Genomic DNA, 20,833 nt, shown 5'->3' with positions numbered 1-20,833 from the left:
GTTGTCGCTATCTAAATTCAGGCATTGTTTTAATTCCGATGAAACTGTTTTTACTCACACCAACTTACAACTGAATGCTGATAATGAAGGAAATGTCCAAATGGGCATCAGAATATAATAGATGAAGAAATATCGGCAGCCTGGCACAAAGATTTTTGCTCTGCCTTCAGGGCACATATTATCATTGTTTTCTAAGGGACTCACATTCCATACAGTATTTCCACAGATGGTAGCTGCTAGTTAATTCTGTATTTATTCAAGACACAAAAGCAGAGGGAGTGAATCTGATAGGTTTAATGACTTGCAGCGATTTAAACTTAACAGTTCAGCTGTGAACCCCAACCTGCCCAACTGTTAGGTTTATATGGCCCCAAACAGCTGAATCAAAATGGACAAAAGTCTGGAAAATGTTTGAGGAAGGCACCTTCCCCAAACATCAGTTCAAGGTCTCTGAACTGGCCCAAATTCATATTGAATTTTGGCTCATGAAATCATAGAATCATAGAGTTGGAAGGGGCCATATAGGCCATCTAGTCCAACCCCCTGCTCAATGCAGGATCAGACCAAAGCATCCTAAAGCATCCAAGAAAAGTGTGTATCCAACCTTTGCTTGAAGACTGCCAGTGAGGGGGAGCTCACCACCTCCTTAGGCAGCCTATTCTACTGCTGAACTACTCTGACTGTGAAATTTTTTCCCCTGATATCTAGCCTATATCGTTGTAATTGAAGTTTAAACCCATTACTGCGTGTCCTCTCCTCTGCAGCCAACGGAAACAGCATCCTGGCCTCTTCCAAATGACAACCTTTCAAATACTTAAAGAGGGCTATCATGTCCCCTCTCAACCTCCTTTTCTCCAGGCTGAACATTCCCAAGTCCCTCAACCTATCTTCATAGGGCTTGGTCCCTTGGCCCCAGATCATCTTCGTCGCTCTCCTCTGTACCCTTTCAATTTTATCTACGTCCTTCTTGAAGTGAGGCCTCCAGAACTGCACACAGTACTCCAGGTATGGTCTGACCAGGGCCGTATACAATGGGACTATGACATCTTGTGATTTTGATGTGATGCGCCTGTTGAAAAGGCATTCGCCTTTTTTACCACTGCATCACACTGCCTGCTCGTTTAGTTTACAATCCACAAGTACTCCAAGGTCTCGTTCACACACAGTGTTACCTAGAGGTGTATCCCCCGTCCAATAGGCATGCTTTTCATTTTTCTGACCCAGATGCAGAACTTTACAATTATCTTTATTAAATTGCATCTTGTTTTCATTTGCCCATTTTTCCATTGTGTTCAGATCTCGTTGAACTCTGTCTCTATCTTCCGGAGTATTTGCCAGTCCTCCCAATTTGGTGTCATCTGCAAACTTGATGAGTAGTCCCTCCACCCCCTCATCTAGATCATTAATAAATGTGTTAAAAAGTACCGGGCCAAGCACCGAGCCCTGACGTACCCCACTACTCACCTCCCTCCAGTCTGATGAAACACCATTGACAACAACTCTTTGAGTGTGGTTATCTAACCAATTCCCTATCCACCTAACTATCTGAAAATCCAGATTGCAGTTCTTCAATTTATCCATCAGAACATCATGGGGAACCTTATCAAAAGCTTAACTAAAATCCAAGTAAACGACATCAGCCGAATTTCCACGATCCAGCAAACCTGTTACTTGGTCAAAAAAGGAAACCAGGTTGGTCTGACAGGACCTGTTGGAGACAAATCCATGCTGACTTCCTTGGTCACCAAATTGTCCTCCAGATGTTTGCAGATCGCTCCCTTTAATATCTGCTCCATTATCTTTCCCACAACAGAGGTCAGACTCACTGGTCTGTAGTTTCCTGGGTCATCCTTTCTCCCTTTTTTGAAGATTGGAATAACATTTGCTCTCTTCCAGTCCTCCGGGACATCTCCAGTCCTTAAAGAGGTTCCGAAAATGATGGACAAGGGTTCTGCAAGTTCTCCGGAAAGTTCTTTGAGTACTCTCGGGTGCATTCCATCCGGCCCAGGGGATTTGAACTCATCCAGTGCAGCTAAATGCCTCTCAACAACCTCTCTATCCATGTCAACCTGCCACCCAGACACTATCCTTTGGCTACTGCCATCTCTAGATGTGCCTAAACCCTTTGACCTGTGGGGGAAAACAGATGTAAAATAGGCGCTAAGCCTAAGAAATAGTGCATGCCAATCCCTAGTGTGAACTAACATCCTCCTTTCATATGGGGCTCTGTCCCATCTATATTCCATGCATGATTTCCATACCTCTTACCTCCTGCAGCCCAAGATATCCCCCAAAATGCTGCTACTGGAACTTTGGAAAGCTGTTGTGGCAGGGTAGAGGCTTGGCCAATATTTTTGATCGAATCCAACCTATGCTTCTTGAACTTGAATAAGTATTCTAGTGAGTAAGCACATGCTCCCTTGTGGAGTTGGAGCTTGGGTACCTGCTAGGCAATCAGACTGGTGTGAGGGCTGTCTTCTCTAAGGCATTACAATATTGTAACAGTTTGGGAGCCATTTGCAGTAAGATTTAAAAGTCTCTGATATCATGAAATTGCCTCAATGAATACAGCATATGTATACCACTGTCAGAGGTTACCATAGTTAGGCAATGGAGCAATTGCATACATTGGAGTAATTATTGTGCTGTCTATTCAGGGGAACTATAAAGCAGTGGAATAAATGTGGAAGCTTCCTTTGTGAGCCAAGTATTTCTCTTTTGCATCTCTGGAGAGCTCTTGATGCATTGTGCACAAACAGAATGATGTGGCTGCTTCTTGAAAAGCTCTTCTAAGTGAGAGAGGACAAAATCTGTTGCTGAACTAGCTTACAACCATTTTCGCCTGACACCAGGGTGAGCAATCCCTGCTGCTCTCAGCCTGTAATGGCTGGCACCCATTTTTGCGGTCCTGTTCAAGTCGCTTGGAAGTGGGGGGCATAATGGACCAGCCACCAGGGGTTTTGGGCTAGGCCTGGTTTGGGTGTTTGGTTTGAGAACACCCTGAACAGAACGCGAATTTTCTGATTCATGCCCATCCCTAATAATATAATACACTAATCAAGAGGAATAAAGGTTGCAGATCAGTACCTCTATTGGTATCTTTCTTCCTTGACAGCCATAGAAAATTAGATTTTTAAAATGCACAGTCATATAGTCTGATCTCATTGTAACAAAATCCTTCTTTTTGGGTTCCTATCCAACAGTGAGTGCTGGCAAGGCAAAGTGAAGCAAAAGTTTGGTAGAAAAGTCAAGCGTATTGAGGGCATGGCAAGTTCCTAGTGAAGGCTGGATACAAGATCTCTGGTAGGAGAAAGCTACACGGCTACTCTGGAGCTTAAAATCTTCTGTCAGAAAGTGTACACCTCCCTGGTAGTTAAAGGGGTCATAATTGATGGTGGAGAGGAGCCCTCTGGAAGACTGGAATCCTTCCCAGTGTCTTGGGGCTTGATGTGGTACTGGTGGTGCTGCAGAAGCTGCCTCATCAGAGTACTATTTCCCCAGGATCTAATGTCCCTGCCTTTTCTTCTAGTGAGGTCTGCAGACTGGTAGAGCTGAACATACTGTTGAGCTGTTTGCTAGAGTTGATTGCTTCTCCTCTACCCGCGTAACCTCCCACTGATAAGGAACTGTCAAAGTCCTGGTCCAAGACACCAGTTCAGTTTTCTCTACTTCTTGAAATGTTAGTTATGAATAGAGAGAAGGAATTAAGCATTGTTCTCTGTCACAAAAAAGGAGCAATTCCTACTGCTGCTTATTTGCATGTGGGTATGTGTTTATATATGACTTTATTCAAAAATAATGAATAACATTATTGTTATTGCACTGTTACCAATTGAACGCAAATCAGGGGGCAACTCAGTGACATAACCCCATTTACTTTTTGACCTTCCTTCTTTCTCCCACCCCCCTCTTCCTTCCTTTTCCTTTCTTGCACTCTCTGCTGTGTTTGTTAGGTAGTTAACTTTTCAAATAACTGTTCTCTTTTGAAGCGCTAATGTCAGCACTGCTGCTTCCAATGCATTTAACTCTGCCTGCCATCAAGTTTCACTATTGCTCTTTGTTTTGTGTTTGTTGTTCTTAATTATCAGGAGAAAAGCAACAAAACAAAAAGAAACTCTAATTAAGATTTGTGAATAAATGTTAAATCCCAGCAGCCCAACCTCCTCAGGCAATGATCTTTTTAGATCTCACAAGTCAGAAAAAGGAGAAGGTAATAGTCTGCAAAATAATTGAATGGGAGGCTTTCCAGGGAAGCAAAGAGAAGTGGAGCTGGAAATATGGAATCTGCTACCCAATGACATTTAGTAACTACAAGTGGGAGATATTCAAGGATTTGTAGGGGGGAATCACATTTTCCCCTTCCTCACTATTTCTTTTGCCCCCTCCCTGAAAGCCCCCATAGAAAGCCCCCCATTTCCTGCTTCCTTCTCTTCTTTCCTCCCAGCAGCTAACCACCCTTATTCATCCCTTGTCTTCAACTTTCCCTCCTTCCTTCCCCCTGGCTAATTTTATTCAGGCCTAGTTGTGCAGTGGAGAATCCACAAGGACTTGAGTACGGCACCTCACTCTCCTCTGTATCTCCCTTTCCACACTATCACTTCTTTCCTTCCTCTGGCATCTCCCGTAGGTGAGGAGGTTGATTCCTGCTCTCCTCCTCACCCACCTGCCAGCTACCTTTTATCTGCCTCACCCATCTTCAGCTCTATTTATTATTTATTTTATTTATACCCCACCACTGTAGCCACACTATTTCTTTTTGCCACCTGCCATAGCTCTGAAGGCAGGAGCAGAGAGTCTTTGTAGAAGAGTTTGTTCTTATATGCCACTTTTCTCTACCCGAAGGAGTCTCAAAGTGGCTTATGATCACCTTCCCTTTCCTCTCCCCACAACAGACACCCTGTGAGGTAGGTGAGGCTGAGAGAGCCCTGATATTACTGTTCCCTCCTAACAGCTTTATCAGTGTTGTGGCAAGCCCAAGGTCACCCAACTGGCTGCATGTGTGGGAGCAGGGAGTCAAACCCGGATCACAAAATTAGAAGTTGGCACTCCTAACCACTACACCAAGTAGTTGGATCTTGTGCCTAAGTGGCAGGTTTAGATTCTGGCCTTCATCAGCAGTGTATAAGCAAGTACAGAGTTGTTTGGAAGATTAGTGTGATAATGTATGAGAATCGTTTTGCGCTTTCTAATATGCTGATTGTGCTCCTTTTGCCCATTTTAAGCTGGAGCTCTGTGAGGATGAAAACACAAATTGACATTTTAGTGCACTGACCAGTCTAGAAATCAATGCAGAGATTGACTCCCCACTCACTAAACTCACAAATGAAGCGGGAAGGAATTGACACACTAAGATAGGTGAAAATAAGGCACAGCTTTAATTCTGGTTGAATATTTCCAGTGGTTCAACTTAAAGGTTCCACGGACTCAGACATGCAAGCACTAGTATGCCACCAACATGTAACTTTTGGGGAGTGTCATCTGAAGCAGAGATGGCTAGTGGCCTTAGTTGTCTTCTGGGGCAGATGCAGCTGATAACCCGTGTCATGCTAAAAGACTCTTATCTCCTCTGTGCTTGAGTCCATGTCTGAGAGTAAAGAGTGTCAATGACATCTTCAAGATTCCGTATGCCCTTCATAACAGAGGAAAACTATAAGAAAGGAGAAAATAAAGCACACCAAGGCCAAGCAGATGTCCTGTCAAAAATACCTCCCAGTACTCTGCACAAATTCTTGGACCATGATGAGCATTCTGGAAGGATAGGAAGAAGAAGAAGACTTGGTTTTTATGCCCCACTTTTCACTACTCAAAGGAATCTCAAATCAGTTTACATGCCTTCCCTTCCTCTCTCCGCACCCTGTGAGGTAGGGTGAGGCTGAGAGACTCTGAGACAGAACTAGCCCGAGATCACCCAGCTGGCTCCATGCGGAGGAGTAAGGAATCAAACCTGCTTCTTCAAATTGAAGCTCACCACTCTTAACAGTGGAGATGGTTGAGGGAATTGAGGCATGTTGCAACCAAAGCCCAGCTACTGGCTTTCTCTGTTTAGATACACCAGGCCTGTACCTGAAAAGTAGGTTCTCTATGATTTACCCAGTGCCATCAATGACTATGACCTGGATGGCCCAAGCAAATCCAGTCTCAAAAGATCTCAGCCATAATGCAAAAATAATGTTAGCCATAATGCTAACAATAACAGTAATAATAATGCCCCCACTATTCCTGCAATGGAAGCGAATCTTCCTCTTTGTGCTGTGTTGAAGGACACTTATAGGGGAGCCCAGTGAGCCTCCGTTGCTATAAATTTCGATAGCTTTACTTCTGCTGCAGCACCAAAAGCAAGTATGCTACAGTGTTCATGTAGCTAAACATCACCCGCACTTCTCAATAATGATTGGTCATTGCCTTGGCCCCTAGTCCAGCCGGCGCTTCAACTTAATTACGCTATTGTGGCGGAGCATTCATATTCTCACTAAACAACAGCATAACTCTCGAATGAGCTATTCTTCTAGTGGAAAGAGTGTACAATAGTTATTTATATGTTAATGCACACAGCACTTTTGGGACTTATGGATTAACTATAAACATGTGGTATTATTAAAGCAACTATCATGATATAAAGTTACTACATTAATCCCCATTGGCAGGGGGCGCAAAGGTGATGGTGGCAGCGGCATTCGAGTGAGGCAAGAAGCGTAATTCATGAATGTGTTCGCTGGCTAATTTCAGACCCTTTCAGCGGCACGGAAGAATCTGCTCGGTAAAATGGAAAGCTGGTGATTGTGCTGTGGTCAATTTATCAGGGAGCTGCTACAGCTCTCATTTGTTAATATTGTATGCCTTTCAGCTCCACAGTAATCATATTGCAGAACTTAAGCATTTTCCAATCTCTTCAAATTTTAATTTATTATGGAAGTTTAATCAGTTAGCTTGATGCAGTGATTGCAGAAAAGCGAAGGAAAGGAACAGAGAAACTAGATGAAAAGTCAAAAAGATACTTTCAGGCACTGCAGAATTTGGGGCCAGATTATGGTGTCAAAGAGAGAAGCCACATGGGGACCATCCAGAGAGTAGTTTGTTCATTTTTTAAAGTTATAATTGGGGGTCCAGGGCTTTTCATGGGACTGCAGGATTTTTTTGCAGCAGGAATGGTTGCTGGGCTGAAGATCAGCAAACTGTAGCTTGGAGTGCAATCGGGATTAGGGATCAAGTGACAAACAATAAAAAGTGCTTCCCTTTCCCCCCTCGTCCCGGGCTTAAAAAGCTGTGCAGAGGACCCATTTCCAACAGAGAAAATAGCATAGGGGAAAGTATTACTCTTTCTTCTTTAGTACTATGGCTCTGATCTACGATCCCTATACAATTCTTCACATCTGAAATATGCAGCCATTCGTGGTCCATTCATGGATCCCCAGTATCTTGGCTTGGCACAAAAGGGTAATTTAGTTGTACACTGAGTACAATCCTAAACAGCATAATCCAATACCTTTCTAAATGAATTGAAGTCAATCGGCTTCAGAGGGCATTATTTAGGAAGAGAGATGGGAAAGTATAACTTCCAGGTTTGTGTTCTGAGTTTATCCCTAGTTTCCAGCTTGTGCCACCATTAAAAGAGACACGTTAAATGTTGGTGATACTTGAAAAGAAACCTTGGCATAAACAAAAGTGGATTTTTACAGAATTTGGCTTTTGGCTAAGATCATGTGCAGCAGTAGCTCAATAGTCCTAATGTACATGCGACGTTTTAAAATATACATCCTGTTTGTATGCCATGTGCTTAAAGGGTGAGGTACAACAAGAAAGAAATATTAAGCTAAATATTAAACTTGGGGATGGACCTCATCAGAGTATAATGCTATACAATCTACCCTCCAAATGACCAATTTTCTCCAAGGGAACCAATCTGTATAATCTAGAGCAGGGGTAGTCAAACTGCGGCCCTCCAGATGTCCATGGACTACAATTCCCAGGAGCCACTGCTAGCATTTGCTGGCAGGGGCTCCTGGGCATTGTAGTCCATGGACATCTGGAGGGCCGCACTTTGACTACCCCTGATCTAGAGAGCAGTTGTAGCACCAGGAAGAAGCAGAGTTGGTTTTTAGAGCATGCTTTTCACAACCTGAAGGAGTCTCAAAGAGGCTTACAATCGCCTTCCTCTCGGCACCCCATGAAGTAGGTGGGGCTGAGAGGACTGCCTGGTCAGGAAAGCACTATCAGTTCTTCTGTGACTGGCTCAAGGTCACCTAGCTTGCTGCATGTAGGGAATCAAATTAGACCCTCTGGATTAGAGGCTGCCACTCTTAACCACTACACCACCCTGGCTCTCTCCCGGAGGTTGGCAATCCTGTTGTACCACTGTCAGGATACAATGGAAAGCAAGAGAATGATGTAAACTACTTAGAATCCCCCTTGGGAAGAATTGCCGGGCTTAAACTAAGTACATTAATAAGGTCCTTTTAATTGGCTAGCTTTGTATCACCCAATCAGATTTCCTTTAGGGGAAATTCCTCCTGAATGTGAACTGAAGCATTATAAAGCGAATGAAAACAGATTCCTCTTTGTTTTTATTGTAAAATGTACACAGAGCTACGAAGGGGACACTCTCCAAAGCACTTGCTGAACTCATCCCAGTCCCACACAACCATGTATTTAGTGCATGCCTTTCCTCGTGTGTGAACTGGTCCTGGATTTTTAAAATCACAGGAGATTCTTTTTTAAAACAAATGGACTACATAATAAATCAATCAAAATAAATAAATAAAAGAAATTATTGAAGAACTCTGAGACAATTTTGCAAGTGTCCTAATTTTACAGAAACTGTTGAACTAATAACAATTAACCATTCAATCACCTCATGCAATTGGCGTGCCCCGACACATTCCCAGGACCTCCAGTTTGCCATTTGAGTACTAATATGCCCTTTTCACTCACCCGCATGTCTCTTTGGGAGGTGTCGTTTCATGACAATTAAGAGGTCAAAGATCATGGTGCTTAATTACTAAATGAACATGAAGTGAAATGTAGTTCTATGCAATATCTCAAAGGTTAGATTTTTATAAATACCAGGCAGAGCGGAATTCAAACACTAAGGCCATGAACCTCCTTGGCCTTGGGAAAACTCCAACCAAAATTAGATATCTGTTATAAGTTACAAAGTCATATTTAAGAAACATGGGTCAGCTCTATCTAATTCTACCAGCTTCAGCCAGATGTCATCTGAAGTTAATTCCAGAACAACTGTATGAAGTTTCTTACAAGATATAGTGTGGCTTTTGGGGAGAAATCCCTTTTCCCATCACACTTAGCACTTAGCTTGGGCAGTTTGGTCTTAAACCCTGACCACCAGCAACTTTCAGCAACTCATGCAGAGGAAGAACTACCCCAAGGAGCTGAAAGCAAAGCAACTGCACCAGCTGTCATAGCCACACTCCGATTTTTTTCACACTTGGCTAACACTTCAATGAATTGTTAAGAGAACCATGCTGGTTTGTTATAGGGAAACTCAACAGGATTATTGTGGCATCTTGAAGAAAAGCTGTTTTTTTGTACCCCACTTTTTACTACCCAAAGGAGTCTCAGAGTGACTTACAATCACCTACCCTTTCTCTCCCCACAACATGAGGTAGGTCAGCCTGAGAGAGCTCTGAAAAAACTGTGATTGGCCCAAGGTTACCCAGTTGGCTGCATGCAGATGAGTGGGGAATCAAACCTACGCTCTTAATCACTACATCAAACTGGCTCTCAAGGACAATAGATTGAGAGCATTTGAAGACAAAGGGGTTTCCATAGATTAGAGCTCACTTTGTCAGATATGTGATGTCCTTAACAGCCCCCTTTGTACTTTACTGGTCTATAGCCTCACATTTTGCATATTTTATGCAATCATTCACAACAGCAGTAATTGATAAAAACACAAACATCCTGGCTTTGCTGAGGTTTTGATAATCATCTTCAAGGCCATACGCAGTCTGGGCCCAGTGTACCTGAGAGACCATCTCTCTCTGCCTATACCCCTACAAAGAGCCCTATGCTCCACCACTGCCAATTGGCTGGTGATCCCTGGCCCCAAAGAAGCATGCCAGACCTCAACCAGGGCCAGAGCCTTCTCGGTCCTGGCCTCCACCTGGTGGAATGAGCTCCCGGAAGAGATCAGGACCTTTCCTGAACTACCACTATTCCGAAGGAGCTGTAAAATGGAGGTCTTCCACCAGACATTTGGTTGAGATCAGCCAACTCAACAACATCTGCTGGTCCCCCCAAACACCCCCTCCATGATCTGAGCCATATTGACCTCCCACAGGTTCATGTTAAAAGTTGAGAGTTGTTGCACTGTGAATCTGTTGTAGTATTATGTTATAATCTGTTATGATCAGTTTTGGAACCACTGTTATGCTTGCTGTCACTAGATTATGATGTATACACATGACATTTTATGTAAACTGCCCTGAGCCTTATGGGAGGGCGGTATAGAAATTCAAGAAAATAAAATAAAAATTAGTTAATTAAAAACCTGTAGCTAGTGGGATGTTCCTTAGCATTCCAGACTATATGAATACAGTGATACTTCCAGATAAATTTGTATACAGCTGTTTCACACTGGATGTTCCCTTGAAGTTTAGTTGAGTAAACTGAGGCATTCTGTCATGAGGGAGTGGTACAGAAGTCACAAAATATAATCAACAGCAGAATATCCCTGGAATCTGAAATGTTCTCTCACTGGCTTCTGGATGTTGAAGGTCACTAAAGTCAGGTTTGTGACCATTTAGACACTCAATGGTTTGTCCAGTGCAGATAGCATGAGGTCATTCTTGGCATGTGATGGCATATTTTATTAATGTAACAGTTGGAATATGGGAGATCTATACCGTGCATGATTCAGCAGCATACAACAAAAAAAATCTTACAGTGGGCATCAGAGATGTGTTTTTAGCCCAGTTAGAATTGGAACTTCCTGTTATTGTTCAAATAGTCTCCTCCTGTGTCCTGATTGGTTCATTTGGAAACTTCCTGTTCCTTTCAGCATACTTCCAGCTTGCCTCCAGAACAGAGTGAATGAACAGAACAGTTAGGAATCTCTCCTTCCTTCTTACACAAGTTGCTTCCCTTCTAAATAAACCTATTTTATTCTTTAAAACAGCTTGGTGCTTTGCCCCTCTCTTGCATATTTAACTCTGCCAACAGTGACCAGTGCATATGACCTCATTGATGTTATCTGGTCCTGTAAGGGTTATGCCTGAATGAAAATGGCAGCACATGTGTTCTGTTCTGAAGCCACTGTACATATCATTTGTACATAGGAGCTTTGCATAAAAATATTATAGTCTGCATCTCTTGCATTTCATTGCCTTTTTTACTCTGCCATTAGAGTTTCTAGACTTAGTTCACACATTTGGTATACATCTCAGGATGTTCAATAACTTTATTCTCCATTATATGTGCACAGCAGTCTGGAGTTGAGGTTTTGTGGAACATTGGTTGTGGCACTCAGAGGACATTAAAACAAAAATAAGGAAACCTGCAAAAACAGATTAATATTTTAGAAGCGGAAAGTTTAAACTTATTCCTTCTACATCAATGAGAATGTAATCGTCCTCAGAATAATTGTTTTCTTGAACTGAGATTAAGTTTAACCACTCAGGTATGAAATACAGAGTTCTGAGTTTTGCTTTAACGGGACAAATAAAAGTGAAACTCCAGCTAATGGGTTTCTACAACGACTCTCCTTTATATGGGCTATAAGACAGGAGTAACGCTGCTTGGGCTAGCACTGTAAATGTTGAAAAAGAAGAACACAAATCATTAATAACTGTTGTGCAAGCAAAAACCCTATGATAGCAGTTTTCTGCTTGCATCTTACTTTCTGCTGATTTCCCACCCCATTATAATAGTGATCATGTATGCAACTGTAAAAATATTTATTTATTTATTTATTTAACGCTTTAATGACTGTTCTCTTGCAAAAACAAAGCATGTGATGCAGAGGTCAACACAGAAAAAACAATCAAAACATTCCAGTAAGAGTCAAACTTAACCGGCACAACAGACCCAAAAATCCACATTAAAATGCTGAGATACCACCTTCAACTGACATTAACCAGCAAGGTATGTTTTCGGGGAGGGCCATGCCTTAACCAAACACCTAGAGGAATAGGGGTATAGTCAGCTGATTTTCACTCAACATAACATTCCACAGTGCACAGCTCCAGCTTCCTGCAACTTTTTTACTTCTTTAAAGGATGAGAAATGTACAATCCCCTGCAGATATGAGAACAAAGAAAGCACATATTGGAGTAGGTAGTCCTTAGGGTTTAAAGGTTATCAGCAGGGCTTTGAATTGCTTGGGAAGTTTATAGAAAGTCAAGGCAGCTGCTGACCCAGAATAAGAACAATGTGCTTTTTTTATGGCTCATTCCTATCAAAAGGCAAACGACATTCTGTTCTAGCTGAAGTTTCCAAACCATCTCCAACCTCATGTTCAGCACATTGAAGTAATCAGGAGGCTCCATCCTTCTCTGAAACACCCAGAACTAGCTCACCAGAATAAACTGGTGAAAGCCACATCGAGCCATTGCTGCCACCTGATATAACAGCAGCAGTGCAGGGAATTGGCATGCCTATAGGCTATGCTCCTTGGCCTTGAGGGTGACACATTGTCCAAGGAACATTGAACTGGCAATCCCCAAGTCCTAGGATGGCCCACACCATTATCTCTGTCAGGTCTGGGTTAAGTTTTTAATAGGCTAAACCTCCTTCCACAATTATATTCCAGCTTTCATTTCTAGAGGGAACCGCTTCTCCTAGATTTGGTGCTGGCGTTTGCGTTGGGGAAACTGAATGTCCTATCATACTGAAACCATCAAAATGCCTAATTTCTCTGATTGATAGCTTACAGATGTTTAAATATATATTTTGTTGCATCCGGAGAGTTCCGCTGAACTTTCTAATAGGCGTGACAATGGCTGATTGACACCATTATTATGATGCGTGGCCAAGCTGTGTGCCAGATACATCTAGTGGTACAGAAGTAGGAGGGACCATGGGTCTGGCTGTATCATAATTCTGGCTTGTATTTCTGCCTACCTGCTTCCTGAATACTGAACAGAGGCTAGCTCCTTAGTTTCAGTAGCTTAGATAGGGTTGCCAGCTCTGGCTTGGGAAATACTTGGAGATTTTGAGGGTGAAGCCTGGGTCAAGAACTCAGCAGGCTATAATGCCATAAAGAACACCTTCCAAAGCATCCATTTCTTCCAAAAAAACTGACCTCGGTCACCTGGAGATCAATAGTAATAGCAGACCTCCAGCTGCCTCTTGGAGGTTGGTAACCCTAAGTTTAGAGGTTCTCCCCTCCAAGAGTACTCCACTCTGCAAACACCAACCACTTGGTAGTCCCTGGCCCTAGGTAAGTACATTGGGCCTCAAGCAGCAGTAGGATGTTTTCTGTCCTGGCCCCCACCTGGTAGAATGAGCTCCCAGGGCAGATCTGGCGCAGTTCCACAGGGCCTACAAGACAGTGCTTTTTCAACAAGCTTTGGTTGGGGCCAGTGGGAGGAATATTAATAACATTTACTGGGCCCTCCCAATTGACAGATTGTTTTAATGATCTTGTTGCATATATGAAACGATGTACCCCACCCTAAGCCAGCTCACTGGGAGGGCGGCATAAAAATCAAATAAATCAATTTTAAAAATTGTACAACGGCTAGCTGCATAGGCAGTTTTCCTACACTGGTTTTGAGTAGTGCTCCCCAAAGGAATTGCTTCCACTGACATATACGAATGTAGCCTAAAAAGTCTTAGAAGTGATGACACAATGGCACATTGCAACATAAGGGGAACGAAAGTGAGACATCGATAGGGGAAAAGATGGACAAATGGAGATACTCAGTGCTGTGTATCCCTTATTACTATTTATATGTTTAATATCCTTTTAGAAATGTGTGGAGCTAATAGTTCAATGGTTCTTTAAAAACAACATAGCTATACTTCTATAGAATGCCTTGCATTTTCCTGTGATTGCTTCAGGTCCTCACCGGAGATGGACTCTATAAATATACCACCATTATTTGTCCTATTTCTCATATGTTAATAGCCAAACAAAATAACCAGTGCCCTTCAGAATATCACATTTTCCCACTCTGCCAGTTTATGGATATAGTTCCCACTTATACGGATTTCTTTCCTAAAGCTTGTGGAACCTGCGTTTGAACAGATGATTTACTTGATGAATGCATATGTAGAACAGCAGAGCCAAAATAGAACCATAACAGGATGCACAAAGACAAAGGGAACATGGTAAAAGAAAAGATAAAAATAGAATATACTGCCTTCAAAAAGAAAGGCTAGTTTATTGGAGGATCGTCACAGGCAAAAAAGGAGGAACGGAGAAGAATAGAAGTAGAAAGATATGGGAGACAGGAGATTGAATGCTGCATATGCTTATTACCAATTTAGCAATGAGCATGACTTGGTATGCGAGGAATCAGAATTCTCCTAAAGCTTCCATTGCAGGAAGTGACCCTATGGGATACCCTTTTAAAAGTCTCCAGTCCCCTTTTAAGATGGCAGTCCTGCATGAACGTATTTGAGCTCTGTAAAATGTATTCCTGCCCATGACTGAGCAAAAACCTTTTAAAAACAACTGTTACCCCACTGCGTAAAGTTGGTTTTCTGCAATTAGGTTTTAACTCTTATTATACTCTTTTGGGTCCTTTAAAAATAAAAGTAATTATAAAACACATCATTTTTGTAGACAGGTGGTATATGAATTATGGAAATAAAAAGAAAGTTACAGCTTACTAGTTGTAGACAAAAGGATGCAATAAGGGTGATCTGTCACTCAGTACGTTCCATTGCCCTGACATGGATGACGTATGGGGGTCAGATCTCATCAGATCTCAGAAGCTAATCAGGGTTGGTCCTGGTTAGTAAGATACGATCACCAAGGAAGTCCAGGATTACTGTGCAGAGCCAGGCAATGGCAAACCACCTCTGGTTGTGTCTTGCCTTGAAAACTCTATGGGGGCCATCAGTTGGCTGCTATTTGACAGTACTTCCTATTTCCAGCTCCATCAATGGTGGCTGATGTAAGGGTAGAAACCTTGTAAATAAATATGTTCACACTATTTTTTCTTGCCACTAGAATTTTGCTTTCTTAAGGGGGAATTGATGATGAAGAACATGGAATTCTGCAGCACTGGACATCGCCATTTATCTTTCTCCTACTGACTCTTGTCTCTGTATCAGGTGTCAATATACCATATTCCACTGTATCTATATACATTTCTTCCAAGTCAGCCTGGCCAGGGATTCTTGGTTGGGGAGGCATCATCTGGGCATGGAATTGGGGTAACTGTGGGTGGATAGACAGGTAGTTGTGAATTTCCTGCATTCTTCAGGGGGTTGGACTAGATAACCCTGGAGATACCTTCCAACACTATAATTCTACATCAGTGGGAAACATTCCTTTTGAGAACCTTTTCTCTCCTGTGTTAATTTCATGCATGACCCACCTGAAGTCCAAGATCCTGTTTAGTGTAGGGGTAAGTCATCAGCCTCCTTATTTCCCAGGCTCATTTCAAAAGTTCATTGTGTCAACGGAAAATAGCATTCACTTCTGGGAGCCATCAATGATAGCAGATAGTTTAACTGAGATGGTGGAGAACTCAGTTAAAATTCTGCTTAACCATGAAACTAGGCTACTGACTAGACTGAGGCAGGCAGGAATTTGTCCCTGAACTCATGTTGGGTTTCCTTTGCACTTGGGAAAGCATTAAGGTCTCAGAGTTCTTCCAACATCCAGTCTGAGATCAGAGTTCCTGACCTTTGGCAGAATCAGGACAAGAGGGGCTCCATGCCATGTCAAACTGTTGTCTGGCTGAGCAGCAAAATGAAAACTTTCTTGGAGGAAGAGTAATTATTACTATATATAAATGCAATAAATTCAAACCGGTAGCCATGTCGGTCTGATGTAGCACAACAAAATCATAGTCCAGTAGCAACTTTAAGACCAACAAAGATTTATTCAAGACGTGAGCTTTCGAGTGCAATCTCTATAAATGCAATAAATTGGTGTTGTGGAAATCCCTGCTCAGGGTCCCCATCCCTCATAGACTCCCTTCCCCCTTTCTCTAACTCTGTTGCTTACCAGTTTTAGACAGATGTGAGAATGGGTTTCCCCACAAAGAAGTGGTGCTTGGGCACATATACCCATCCACTGTATTTTAAAACCATTTTACAGATCAGCTCAAAGGCTACATTGATAAAGATTAGATTTTTTTAAAAAACCGCTGGTGTTTGCTGTCTAGATTTAAGAACATTACTTAGGCCTGCAGTTCCTGCTACACAGGCTAATTCAAGAGTAGGTGCCACATGAGGACTCTGCAGCGGTGAAAAAGCAGAGGAAGGGCAAAACGGCAGAAGAACCCTGCCCAATCCGATCTCAGGAAAATCAGGAATCAGTCAACAGTGTGGAAAAGCTCTCTGGCCTCCTAGTCGCTTCTTGTGGCGACCCTATAAATTAACGCCTTCAAAAAAGGTCTGGAATTGGTGCCTTCATTTTCCAAGGAGTAAGCCTTCCTGGAGTAGATGGGCCTGCTTTCAGAGCAAATCCCCATAGGATCGAGACCTTTGCTTGACTTGCTCCGAAGGTGTTGGCCACTCCTGCCCCGGCCACGCGCACTCCGGCGTTCTGAAAGCAGCTCCGGCGGCGTGTTCACGGGCCAGGATGCCCGCGCAGGATTCGCTTCCATCCCGGGCTCTGCGCCCGCCCCTTAGGACCGGCGTGTGGCGCGGAGGGCTCCGGAGAGCGCGAGCCGTCGAGGAAGTCACCTGCTCCCCAAGCTCCTCCCCGCTCCGCACGCCCAGCCGGCCGGCCCGGCAGTGCGGGGCAAAGGCGGGTCGAGACGCCCTCTGGCACGCGAGGGGCGCCTGGCCGAGGCGGCGCGCTCCAGCTGGCTTGCTCCGGGCAGCCGCGCGAGGAGCCCGGGCGTCATGAAGCCATTAATGAAGTCCGCGCGCGGGAGTTGCAGCGGGGACTGGGCTGGTCGCACCGAGCCCTCGCTCGCCTCCTCCGCCCGCCTTCTCTCCCCCACCCCGCCCCGGGCTCCCTTCGCGCGCGGCGGTTCTGGTCACTGGGACTGATGAATGAATCATGAGGTGGCTGCTGCTAATGCATTTATCTGGGGCAGACTGTACCGCAGCCTTCAGCCGGAACGTCGTGGGGTGAAGCGAGAGAGCAGTCCGCCTGCCCGCCTTGGGTACTCCCGGCACCTGCGAGCCCACCCGATCGCCTGCCTGCCTGCCTGCCTGCCTGCTGGAGGGGTGCACCGCCTGCTGCTGGAGAACCGCCGCTCTCCATGGCTCCTAAAGAGGCAAGAAGAACGCTTGACGGTTTTGCATAGCTTTTCGTCGGGGGGGGGGCAGCACTTTTGGGGAACGGGAGGGGGCGTGCTAATATATGATGCCCGGACTGAGGTACTTGGCATGGGGCGGCAGCGACTGCTTTTGGTTGCTTCAGGGCAGGGAGTGTGCACTGAGTCCCCCTAAAAATGGGTCAGGTGGGTTCAGCTTCTGCCCTCAGAATCGTATGGAACACAGTTTTAAGACTGCCTCTATTGCTCAGGTAAAGGGGGGGGGCATTGTGTCTTTAAAAATAACCGACTCGCACTTTGCAGGTCACTCGAGGTGGGGGAAAGAAAACTGTTCAGCATTGGGCATCGCTAGTGGGCAGACTTCGTCATGTCTTTCTTACACACGAGTAATGAAGGGTTGCAAATGAATTTACATATATTTAGAAGAGAAAGAGGTAATGCCGGTACAGCCCTCCCCTTTGCACATTCTCTGTAGAGTTCTGGCATCCCTATCTCCGAAATGCATCTTATATTGATTCTTGGCTCTGTTGTATTGTTGTGTTGCCAAAATGCTAAATTTCAATTTCCCACTTGGGAAAAGCTGATGCCCTTTTAAACTGGTGTCAGTTGCAGGGTAGGCTAATTTGGCTTACCGTAAACTGCAGTCATGTTTTGCAATCCTGGAGAGATCTTTGGAATCCACAGGCAGATCACTGACTTTTCAGCAGCTTAATTTTTGTTAAGGCAGCTGCTTCAGGGGTTCAGATGCTGACCTTCAAGATAAGCTCTGGACTCCCTGAAGTCTGGGGGCTGTATGTGCTGGTCATGTGGTATGGGAAAGGCACTTTGCATATTATACACAGACGCTCTGAACTCCCCGTTATTACCTCTCCCTTTTCAGGATGAATCCTTGGCATTGAAAACCATCCTTGTAACCCAGCAATGGCTCTCATTAAGCTGTCATTTTCACACAAAGGCTAGTGTTAAATAGACTTTTCCTTTCACAGTGAAATCTCCTGATTTAAATTATAGAATGATTGTCACTGTTTAGGCGATGAGTACTGAACTTCTCTTAGATCTTTGAAGAGTAATCATGCACATTCAAGGTCTCAAGCAAGTATGACAACGACAGGGAGAACTTGCAGACACTAAGTTCTTCTAGCAGTCCTTGCATATAAATCTGCCGTTTACCCATGCAGCTCAACTTCGTACTTCATTCCTTTACATTTTTTATGCATTGCTCCTGTATTTTTGTCATGTGCTGCTAGTTTAGTTGGTGATGGAGGCAAACTACATGAAGTTGACCATGCAGTGTATTTATTTTTTAAAAAATAAAAACGAAGGTTGAATGACTTATGGGCCAGGCCATTCCATTTAAAACTAACGGATCTAGTTTTGCATTGTAGAGATATGTAAAATACTGAGTGATGGGAATGACATTGTCCATCATCATAGCTGTTGCATTGCCAGTGGTGCATTTGACAGGGTGCTTTGCCAAATATTTAAGGCATTCTGCTTGCACTTAAGCCATTTTAAAACCAATGGCACCGGGCAATGTCAGTTTAAGCAGTTTATGCAGCTGAGTATAATGTGCAATATGAATGGCAGGACCTGGGGAAAGGGAGACCAAAAGTGCCTTGGAATCAGCCTCATCCTGGGTCAAATCCTTGGTGTAGCAGCAAAGCTCCTTCTCCGTTTTCTTAAGAAAACATTCCCGGCATCCATCTGATATGTCAGTTTTCATTGCAGGCTTTTTTGAGATGTGAAAGAGAAACAGGATAGACTAAAGTAGTTCAGTATTATGGGCAATTTAAGCCTACTTTCCCTGGAAGCAAGTCCCTTGGAAATGAATGGAACTGGTGCCCAAGTAAATAAGGATAGGAACAGGGGGCATAATTTAACACAAGACTAAACTGAAATAGAAGTTTTGTCTGCCTAGTCAGTTTGCCAGCTGTTTACATTGAGATTTCAGTCAGAGGCTAAATTACAACTAGTTTCTCCCCAAGGCCCTTTTTCAGGTAGTGCATTAAATAGGAAGTTATTACCTATTCATTGAGGGCAGAATCTCTCTCCAGGGGATGTACTTCTGAAGGAAGGACATCATGTTTTTTCAACAGTGGATGTTCTGCATTTTGTACCTGGGGAATGCAGTTGTCTGTGTGCTCATCTATTGTACTAGTGTGTTGTAATGATTAGAGGGTCAGTGTGGGATCAGAGAGACCTCAGCTCGAATCCTAGTTCAACATGGAATTAACTGGGTGACTTTGAGCCAGTCACACACTCTCAGTCCAATGTATCTCAGAAAAAAGTTGTTGTTGTTGTTGTGTGTGTGTGTGGGGGGGGATATGTTTGCTCCCCCAAATTCCTTGGAGGAAGGATGGGAAAATAATAAATAATATATAAAATCTTATCCTCCTGGATTCTTACTTTCCTGCCCCGTCTTGATTTGCATGAACAAACAAAACTATTTTGCCTTGAGTCAGACCTTTTTTTTTGCCTGGATTGAGATCTTTTCATATCACTTGCCACCTGATCCTTTCAATAGGAGATGCTAAGGGTTGAACTCATTTATTTATTAAGTTAGAGTTTTACACTGCCCCTCTCTGCAAGTGGACTTGGAGCAGCAGCCTTCTGCATGTAAAGCAGATGCTCTGTGCCTGAGCTACAGACCCGTCTCCCAACTTTGCCAGAGGCCCTGTGCTTTCCCATAGTCCTATGAAGTGAAATGGATGGATGGCTACCAGTAGCTTTTGCTGCTACCTTCCCAGAAGAATTTTCTGGCCTGCATCCATTTGTGCGATGCATGCTCTTATAAATTAGGTGCTTGATGGCAATATTTTTATAGGTTCTGTTGCTTGCCTTTCCCCCATCTGTGATTGCAGTTGTTGATATTTATTCATTTTTATTGATGAAATTTTATTGCTGATAGATCTATATTTTAATGGCTGTTGTAAATTATATTGGATATATTGTATTTTTTGTGAGCCATTAACTTTTGCTGAGATGTAGGATTTAAATGCTTTGAAAAGATAAATCCCTTTTATTCTCAACTTTAAATCATCAAAGATTTAGGAATGCCCTTTGCAGTGTGCTGATGATTACTGTTAGTCCTGGATTCCATTACTCTTTGTTCCAGTTCGTGTATTAAAAATTCAGCATGTGGTATAGTCCTATCATATCAGGAGTGTTTACAGGGCAATCCAAAAGAGAATTACACCTTTCTAATCCCAATTGATTTCAATGGATATAACATGAAAGGGGGTAACTTAGTTTAGGATTGTGCAGTTGGTGAAGTAGGAAGCAGAATTCCTCCAAGGCACCAAGAATTTCCTAGTTTTCTAGCATGTTTCCTCACATTAAGTCCCTCTCAAAGGAGACAGAAGAATTGTGAGTGCTTGGGCTTCACAAGAATGTATGGACATAAGACTAGCCCTGCCGGATTAGTTCAATGGTTCATCTAATCTGGAATTCTTTCTCACAGTGGCAAA

The 20,833-nt window shown here is 43.4% G+C and overlaps 1 protein-coding gene across 4 annotated transcripts in view; it reads left to right on the top strand.

Moving 5' to 3' along the window:
- The first annotated feature begins 16,727 nt into the window (after nt 1-16,727).
- The window catches only part of LOC143843704 (heparan sulfate glucosamine 3-O-sulfotransferase 1-like), an 85,498-nt gene continuing 81,392 nt past the window's right edge, over nt 16,728-20,833 (top strand). For all 4 annotated transcript variants that reach the window (XM_077350207.1, XM_077350212.1, XM_077350210.1 and 1 more), the window contains exon 1: nt 16,728-17,366. The gene's annotated coding sequence lies outside the window, so the exon portion shown is untranslated. The remainder of the gene's footprint in view (nt 17,367-20,833) is intronic.

The sequence above is a fragment of the Paroedura picta genome, chromosome 8 (assembly GCF_049243985.1).
Source record: "Paroedura picta isolate Pp20150507F chromosome 8, Ppicta_v3.0, whole genome shotgun sequence".
NCBI lineage: Eukaryota > Metazoa > Chordata > Lepidosauria > Squamata > Gekkonidae > Paroedura > Paroedura picta.
This window is presented reverse-complemented; position numbering and strand designations above follow the sequence as displayed.